Below are 9,278 nucleotides of genomic sequence, written 5' to 3' on the forward strand. Positions count from 1 at the left end.
TTTCAGTTTTTCAGAGCTGCCGAGTTTCCCTCGCCCCTCTGGGGGTGTTTTCCTTTCTCTAGAAAACTCCAGAAAGCTTCCAGGGAAAGGCTGCATTTCTTATTGTGTGCCAGTTCAAATGTGAGACTGGAATCTGGCGTGGACATGTTGAATTGGAAGCATTCTGTTGTTCCCTCATACATTTTGTCACATTCGTACAGTGCTTCTTTCAGTGTATGTGACTGCTGCATTATACTGGCGCGGTTACTCAAAGCACATATACAGTATTTGTGCTCTGAGGGTTAGTTGCACACAGTGCTTCATCCCTGATACTGGGACAACGATGCAGATCGATTCTTTATTGATGTTCGGGGTCGTAGGGTTCATTCTTGGATATGATGGCTTTTCTTCAGTCAATTAGTCATTTATTTCTTTATCAAGGCTACAACAAACAGCTATACAATTTCAGAAAAGAATACATTTTTCAGAAATGTCCACTGATAATTGAACATTTATTTCCATTCATGCCTACTGATGAGAAATATAAATTGAAAGGTATATGAAAAGCACGAGGTTAGTTCAATACATTCTTAATAACGAGATTATGTAATTAAGAGATCATCAGTATTTTTAGAAGGCGAGTTATTATAAGACACAATTTTTTTTCTCTTTCCAAGAATTAATCATATTTTTTCTGTTCCTCGAAACTATATGAAAACCTACGGCTAGAAGTGTTGGAAAACAGAAATCTAGCCTTCTGTCTTTTTTATAATGGTTACAAAATATTTTAAATAATTTCGCCTTAACAATGTTCATTTTTCTGATCGTCGTCATATTGCAATTGCAATGTTTTATGGACTGAGAGGTATCGTAAACAGTTTTGAAAATAGAACAATAATGATACAAATAATTATATTTGCTATTACCACAAGTAATGGTAAATGGAAGTTTGTATCTGAATAAGGTTGGTTTTTATATGAGATCTTCTCACTTTTTTCAAACTGCAGAATATTAGAAAAACATTTTACCACTACAAATAGTACATTGAACAAGGACCATAATCATTGACGCAGAACCAAAGCCACTACACTAACATCAAAGGCACAGCACAGTGACTCCAACATACTAATGCAATTCCCTTCGAAACAACCAACATGGCACTTTAGGCTCATAATACACAACCAGGAGCCCACCATGTAACAGAAGTAAAATACCCACCACTATCAGTACAGTGAAGGAATCTAGAAGCACGGACAACTTACTCTTCCGCAACCAACACAAAGACAAAATAGATAGCGATGCATTCCTCTCTCACAGCAGTAACCCACCACAATAGAACACTCTAAAAGCACCAACAAAATAGGCATGCACCAAAGCAGTAGCAAACACAACTCTATAACAAGAGGCTGCTCTCAAACAGGACTAAACATAACCGAAGGCTGAATACATGTATGCACCTAGGTCAACCAGTTCTATGGGCGAACACCAGCACGATCACAGACGCACATCTGAACTACTATGACAAAAAAAACAACAACAAAAAGATCATATATCTAACAGAAGATACTAAACGGAACTTCACATCTTGAATCAAGCAATACATAATCAACATCATGTGCCTGCCACGAGGGAGCTGCTCCCCAGCAACACTGCAAATGTTGGCAAGCTGCATGAAGGAAAACAATGTAACCCAATAACACTGCGACTCACCACAAAATAGTAACCCTCAGGTCTCCTGCATTACTAGCAACGATGAAATGTTCACAGTTCCAAAGAACATACTAGACTGAGCCTCCATCTCCCTCACATGAACAATACAGCAGTATTACAGCGCAACAGAAGATGTTGGGCAATGCACAGCTGCCAAATTTTTGGAAGGAGGAATCAAGCAGTAAAGGTCTATGTATCACCCACCGAGAAACACAACGAATATAAAACACTTTGTGCTAGCAAAAGCACAGCACAACCGCTCAGTCCCCATTCATTAAAAACTTCTGCCTACACCTGGATAGAATGAAAAAAGGCATGTCCAACATGCTTCAGACCAACAACCCTGCACCTTCATACTAACAACACTGCACCCTAGCATTATAGACGGCAATGTGATGCTCTCCAGTAGCACACTCCAACATGGCAACTTCGTGATTTTTCACCAGACTCGAAACAAAAGGCAATGCTATGCTTAACAACCAACTAACGCAATTTACCCCAGCAGACAACTGCCACCCTCATAAAATGAGAAATCAAATGTCCGCATACCAGATATATACACACCACAAAAATATAATCACTCCAAACTAGAGTAGACATATCATAACCTAGTCATTCGCAAATGGACCTTCATGAAGCCAAAGTTAATCTTTATCACATAGTAACCACATTCAATAAACACAATACAAGTTCCATGCTCAGCACATTTTACTCCCACTCCGTACTGCGCTGTTGCATTACAGGATGGTGCAGCAATGTTCTGCTATCCTCACCCGAGCAGTGAGAAAGTCCAGAACCATGCAGAAAAGTGTTTTCTGGAAAACCCACGCAACTAAGAGACCATTCCAGTGGCTCTTACAACTGCTGTGTTAATATCCCTAACTGTGGACCAATCAAAAGTTCCTATATTCATTGAGAAATATTCTTTTGTTATCTTAGGAGAAATCCCAGCAAATCTTCCTCCGTCACGAGAGACCTGTCCACTGCCCGTCTAGATCAACTCTGATAGGGCCTGTTAATTTCAACATGTGTTGTAGCCACTGCATAATCAGATCACACAATAGTAGACTAGGTAACTGTTCTATCTATTTGATGAGTGACCGTCCACCAAAAAGTAGTCTAGCATCATAACTGTATCTTCTTGAGTAGAAAATGTACCCTCTGTTTAGTTCAGCTTTTTCCCTCCAAAGATCTCTTGAATGAAAGTCTCTATCCTTCAGTGCCTTCCTTGATGTCCCATTCTAGAGTTGGACCTATCTCACTCCTCGTCTGTTCTGCATCTGTAGGGTGCAAACTGAGCCATCTGGAAGAGTAACTTTTCGAAGCGTTGTCATCCATCTGTAGTGGGATTGAAGACCAAGACTAGGAAAAAGGATTTACCGATATGTGAACAGTCTCCCATCGGCAGCTGGGTCCTGAGATGACATCTGGTAAAAATGAATTCCTCGACCCTGCCTGCTTCCAATGGGCTTCCCTCTTGTGTCGGACTGCTTTGTAGAGAAAGCCACAGATTCGAACCACCCTGCTGTCAAATATTTCCTCTTCCCTGGAAAAGAGTTTTCTGGAGAAGAAGCATGTCATCACAATTACGTCACATTTAACCCAAAAGTCTTTCTCTTTCCCCACTTCTTAGCCCATTCTTATTCCAGCGACCTTGTCTAACAGAGGGGCGTGGCTACTGCTGCTGTTCAATCCCTGCATGTCTGCTAAGACTCCTGGCTCTGCAATATGAAGAGCTTTTATCTTTTTCAATCCCGCTATATGCTGGCCTGGCTCCCATTCCTCGCCCGCTCCCGACCCCCCAGCAGACCTGTCTGCAAGGGTGAGACTTTTAGCCTTCCTCACCTTCCCCACAACACAAAAAGCAGTGTAAACCATACACTCTAAGACACATAAACGTATGCAGTGCAGCTTGCCTTACCTTTGACTTTACCATCCATGGAGCTTCTCTGTAAGCAAGAGAGACATTCTAATCTCTGCTCTGTATTGATTGGTGTACAGTATGGGATTCGTACAACAGTGCTGAGAGCCAATATAAGAGCCTACACTACCAGAAGGAACAAAGACAGAAGGGAGAGTAAAGCTCACACGCAGGAGGAAAGAGATTAATTCAACAAAAATGCACTAATCTGAATAGTAGAGACAAAAATAACGGTAATCGGGAAAGACCCAAGGTAGGGTGTGTTAATGCTGAGAGAGTTGAATTTAGAGCTGTGTTGGACCAGGTAGTAAGCAGGAAATTAAAAGGATGTCTAAATGTAAAAACGCTGAATTTGGGGAGAAGGCAGGCACTACATTAGCATCGAACACTACAGCAAATTGTACATGTGACACGATTAAGTCAACAGTTTGAGAAGACACAAGTAAAATGACAGCGGCTGAAGAGTAGCTCAAGGTCTCTCTCTGGTCCTTCTTTTTTTCAGGTGTTGTATATGGAGGGTGTGTTACATCGAGGGCATATACTTGGGTGGTTCCAGTAATTAAATTGACCCCCTCTTAATGCTCTTAAGATGCAAAACTAGTAATAGACATTTCAGAGCAAGAGTTGAGGGATCCTATCTAGAGCTTGAAAGCAAAGAAAGCACCAGGCTCAGATACGGAAGCCTCCAGAATTCTACAATACGTTTGCAAGAATTCTACTTACACTGATAAGTACATGTGGACACTCCAGAAATGTCTGTCTTCTTGACAAGAGGCAAATATCTGATTGCAAAACTAGACAAAGTCAGAGTAATGTGAGCGTTACAGGCCAATTTCTCTCCTAAATTTAAATCATATAATATTCCAGCCAGTCTCCGTTAAGTGATTCATACCTTAGTTATAGAAATCAGAAGATCTCCTTCCCAGTCACATATATATGAGAACTACACTGTTCACAATAATTGGCAGTACATGTGGTTGAAGCAGCCAAAGCATTTGATTGAGTAAACTCCCAGCACTTATGTAACACTGAAGTTTGGGTGTGGGTCAAATATGTGGGTGCTATTCAAGCTTGTTATTGTTAACCTAAGGTTTGAATCTTAGTCAATCATGAATTTTCCAAGGAGTTTCCAATAGAAGGAGGTGCTAGCCAGGGATGTCCTCTGTCCCCTTGGATATTTGATATATGTATATTAAACCACTGGCACCTAAGATACGAGAAACACAAGAAATAAGCCCATTCTCATCCCAGGATTATGAGAATAATAGTTCAATGTGCAATGACGATTTTACAGTATTTTCTTGAAACCCTGAATCTAGCCACCCATCCCGGAAGAGGTCTTCAAGAGCTTGGCTTAGATCTCGGGCTACAAGGTAAATAAAAGAAAATAGGAGAACATGGTCCAGAGTACCGAAAATAGGAGAACATGGTCCAGAGTACCATATAAAAAGCGCCCCAACAGTTAATGAGAAGGACCATCACTTGGGCATTACTATCATTGATGGGATTGACAAGACAGCGCAGAGTGACCTAAAGAGGGTCACTGAAGAGGCTATAGCTCTTTTGAAATGTAGAAGGGGACCTCTATCACCCTAGTAAAGAGGGCAAACATAATCGAGGGGATTATCCTTCCAAAACATAGTTTCCTTTTGTGGTACATACATCTAGGTTTTGATGATTGTGAACTTAAAGTGGTACATTTTAAAGTCAATTTTTTTGTCTTGATTGGAAAAGGACCTTACTTGGCCTAGAAGAAATTGTCAATACTATCACTGAGAAAGGGAGGGCTCATTTCTTATGTTGGGTTTATCAGATTAAGCTGTTTGGAGCTCTGATCCTGCGCAGCGGTGAAATGGAACCATGGGAATGGCGTCAGTGTATGATCATGCCTGAGCCGTAGAGGAGCTTTGCCTATAAATTTACAACCTCCACGTATTTCAAGAAACTTAAGCTCAAGTTGTTGGAAGCATTATTGAGAACATGGTGGAGAAAGAAGGGTTTCTTAGACTTTCCATACTACTGTATTTTGCAACCAATATGGGAGGTTCGGTAACTCTGGATTCCTTAAAGGATAGGCTATATATCCTTGTCTGAGAGACTCCTTTGGACGGGTTAGGGGTTGATTTGTCCTGATTTAAATTCTGTCAGATTGCCAGTTGATTTAAACATATCACATATAACATTAAGGCCACTGCATGAAGCGATCTTCTGATGCCACCACAATTGGCCACAAGATGGCACCAGATTGCAACAAAGGACCTGAAGAAAGGTCTTGTTGCTATGGTAAAAGGTGCCTCATTATGCCAAATATTGTTTTGCCTCAGCTTATGAAAAGATTTGCTTGTGAGCTCTTACCAAGTGTTGGTTGTGACTCAAGCCTTCGAGGGTGCCGTCTCGGGCACTTCGGTCTTTTTCTTAGATCTCCAAGCAGCTGTGGACAATGTTTCCCGTCAGGGAAAGACTTGTATTAAACCTCAGCTCACATCCTGCTGGCTCGATTGTCTATTCACAGGTCTGCAATTAAGCAAATCATGAAGTATTTTGAAACTGTTGAGTATGAGCCAACTGATTAGATTCTTGCTGTCAACAGCACACAAAAGACTATCTTTGCAATGAACATTTTTTGGCAGGAGGGGATTCATGTTCATTCCCATGCAGATCTTTGCCTCCCCGTCATAGACTATCAGGAAGGTCTGAAAACTCATCTCCACCACCTAGTTTGTGGACTACTGCTTTCCGACTGCGTTCTTCCTTGCTGAACTTCTCACTCACATTCCCTCCCTAATCCTCCTTGTTATATTGCTTAGGTACAGCTGACAAGTAATGCATTCCATATGCAGAAATTACATGTTATGTGACCATCAAGTTCCAAGGTCTTGCCACATTTTCAAACTTGGTGCCTATTTGTGTGGAAGAGGGAAGGTCATCAACTGTTTCTGATGTTTTTTGGCATTGGGTTGTGAGAGATCAGAAAAGAGCATTTTCAATCTTTATAAGTGGTTTGTGTAGGTTACTGTGAAGGCAACTTGTGTTCATTCTTGCTAATCTCTGGAGATTCCTATATGCATAGCTGTGTGTCCCAGAAGATTTCTTCTGATAACAGTGGATGTGTGTCAATTACTCAGTCACAGTGACACTTTATATCTGGTTTGTCCATGAAATTGGACAACTGTACATCACATGCTCTGTAATTGGGAAAGATGACCCTTTCAAACCATCTCTATGCGGATGATCTAGTTCTTAATAAGCCACCCCCCAATTGGACTGCAGCACTTACTGGATGCCACATATGAATATTCACAGTAGAACGCCCTGCAAATTAACCTAGGGAAAACGAAATCCATGGCAATAAACGACACCAAAAAGAGAAGACTGCAATGGCACCCAGATGTACATCATCCGGATCCAGTGGCAGAATACAATTATCTTGGAGTCATTTTAGATAATAAAGGATCACATAAACCACCTAAAGAAGCGCTGAGATGAAGAGGCATCACTGTAACACTAGCCCTGAGATCCTTGAAGAAGATAGTGGCTGGCCCCATATTAACCACTCTACTCCAGGTACTTCCAACAAAACTCCTCTCAAAAATAACATACAGGAGTGAGCCAATGCGAGGGAGGGATGCAACCATCTTGGATAACATCATCGTTAGGGCATACAGAACGATCTTCTGCTTCCCAAATTACACTTCCCCAGCATAAATAAGATTCAAATTTGGACTACAAAGACAGACCCTGGCTAGAAGGGAGGCATTCATAAAAAGCTGGCACAAGATTAAAGGAACAGAGCAGAGTACACTAAATTTGCACGTCCGGGTGGAACTGTCTCTCTGAGAAAGATCACCACATCACCTTCTTAATACTAGAGCAAAATGGAGTAAGATGGGGATTATTATGAAGAAGAGGAGGTTTAGTACCTTCCTATCAAAGAGGATTTTTGTCAATTAATGGACGTGTCCATTTTCCGAGCCGTTACCCAAGTAGTGAAGCCCTTGGAGAGGAGAACTCCAGAATCACAGTATCAGTATTGTATTGTATTGTATATTCGATTTCTATAGCGCCTTATCACCCAGGGGTCTCTAAGCGCTTTGCAGAGAGTGAGCACCATACTAGAGGGGAGAGAGTTAGGCATAACCCCAGGTCTCCTGAAACAGCACCGTTTTTAGCTTTTTTCTGAAAGATAAAAAGTTTGTTTCTTTGCGCAGGCTCTCTGGCAGTTTGTTCCATGCACTGAGAATTGTATGGGAAAACGTGCGCCCTCCAAAGGAGGATAGCTTAAAACGCGGACAAATCAGTAGAGCAGCGTCTGCTGATCGTAAATTCCTGCTTGGGGCGTATGGAACTAAGTGTTTCTTGATATATTTTGGGGCTTGTCCGTACAGTGCTTTATGCGTTATGCAAAGGCCCTTGAATTTGGCCCGTTGTTTCACCGGCAGCCAGTGGAGTTTATGGAGGAGGGGAGTAGCCTGAGTCCTTCTAGGTTTGTTGAAGATCAGTCTGGCGGCGTCGTTCATGACTATCTGCAGTCTGCTCGACAATTTTTGAGGGATATTGCCATACAGAACGTTGCCGTAATCCAGGCGTGCCATGATCAGGGCTGATACTGCTCTTCTAAGCATGTCTACCGTCAGGATAGGGGATAGTTTGCGCAATTGCCTCATTAGCCCCACACAAGTACCCACTACGGCTGAGACTTGGGCAGACATGGTGAGGTTTGCATCGATCATCAGGCCCAAGCTTTTTACTGCTTCAGCTGGTATTGGGGATGGCCCTAATTCGGTAGGCCAGAGGAGGTCGTTCCAGGGGCTAGATGCCGTTGTGATCACCAACACCTCGGTCTTATCGGGATTTATTTTTAATGAGTTGGTCGTCATCCAGTTCACGGTGAATTTTAGAATGTTCTGCATTCTCTGGTATGCCATTGGTCAGTTGTCAATTTGAATAATAATCTGCGTATCGTCGGCATAGTGGTATATACTGCAGTCCATCTGATTTAATGTTGAGATGAGAGGTTGCAGGTAGGCATTGAACAATAAAGGTGATAATGCCGAGCCCTGAGGGACTCCGCATGTGATACCTACTGCCTCCGATACCAGGTTAGCCAATTGCACTCTCTGGACCCGTGACTCCAGGAAGGATGTCAGCCAGGCATGGGCGGTGCCCTGAAAACCGAGGTCCCACATCCGCGACAACAATAGGTCATGCTTGACCATATCAAATGCCGCGGAGAGGTCTAGCAGCACCAGGGCACATGGGTTTTTCCTGTCCGCTTTAAGTCTCAGGTCGTCCAGCACAGAAAGCATGACCAATTCCGTGCTATGGTGGGCCCTGAAACCAGCCAGGTTGGGCTCTAGTAGAGAGTTATTTTCTAGATGTTGAGAGAGAGTGGGCAATATGTGTTGTTCCAGGATTTTTGCTAGGAACGGTAGCTGTGAAATGGGCCTGTAATTTTTCAGGATCTTGGTATCAGCCCCTGCCTTTTTCAGGAGGGGAATCAGTCGAGCCTCCTTGAAGTTGGATGGAACCTGTCCAGTTATGAGTGAGCTATTCAGGAGTGATAGTATGTCGTCCTCTAGCCCTAACCATGCTTGTTTAAAGACCCTTGGGGGACACGGGTCCGCCAGTGAACCTGATTTAACTCGGCCCATCACTGTTCTAATAATTT

The sequence above is a fragment of the Lissotriton vulgaris genome, chromosome 7, assembly GCF_964263255.1.
Source record: "Lissotriton vulgaris chromosome 7, aLisVul1.2, whole genome shotgun sequence".
Lineage (NCBI taxonomy): Eukaryota > Metazoa > Chordata > Amphibia > Caudata > Salamandridae > Lissotriton > Lissotriton vulgaris.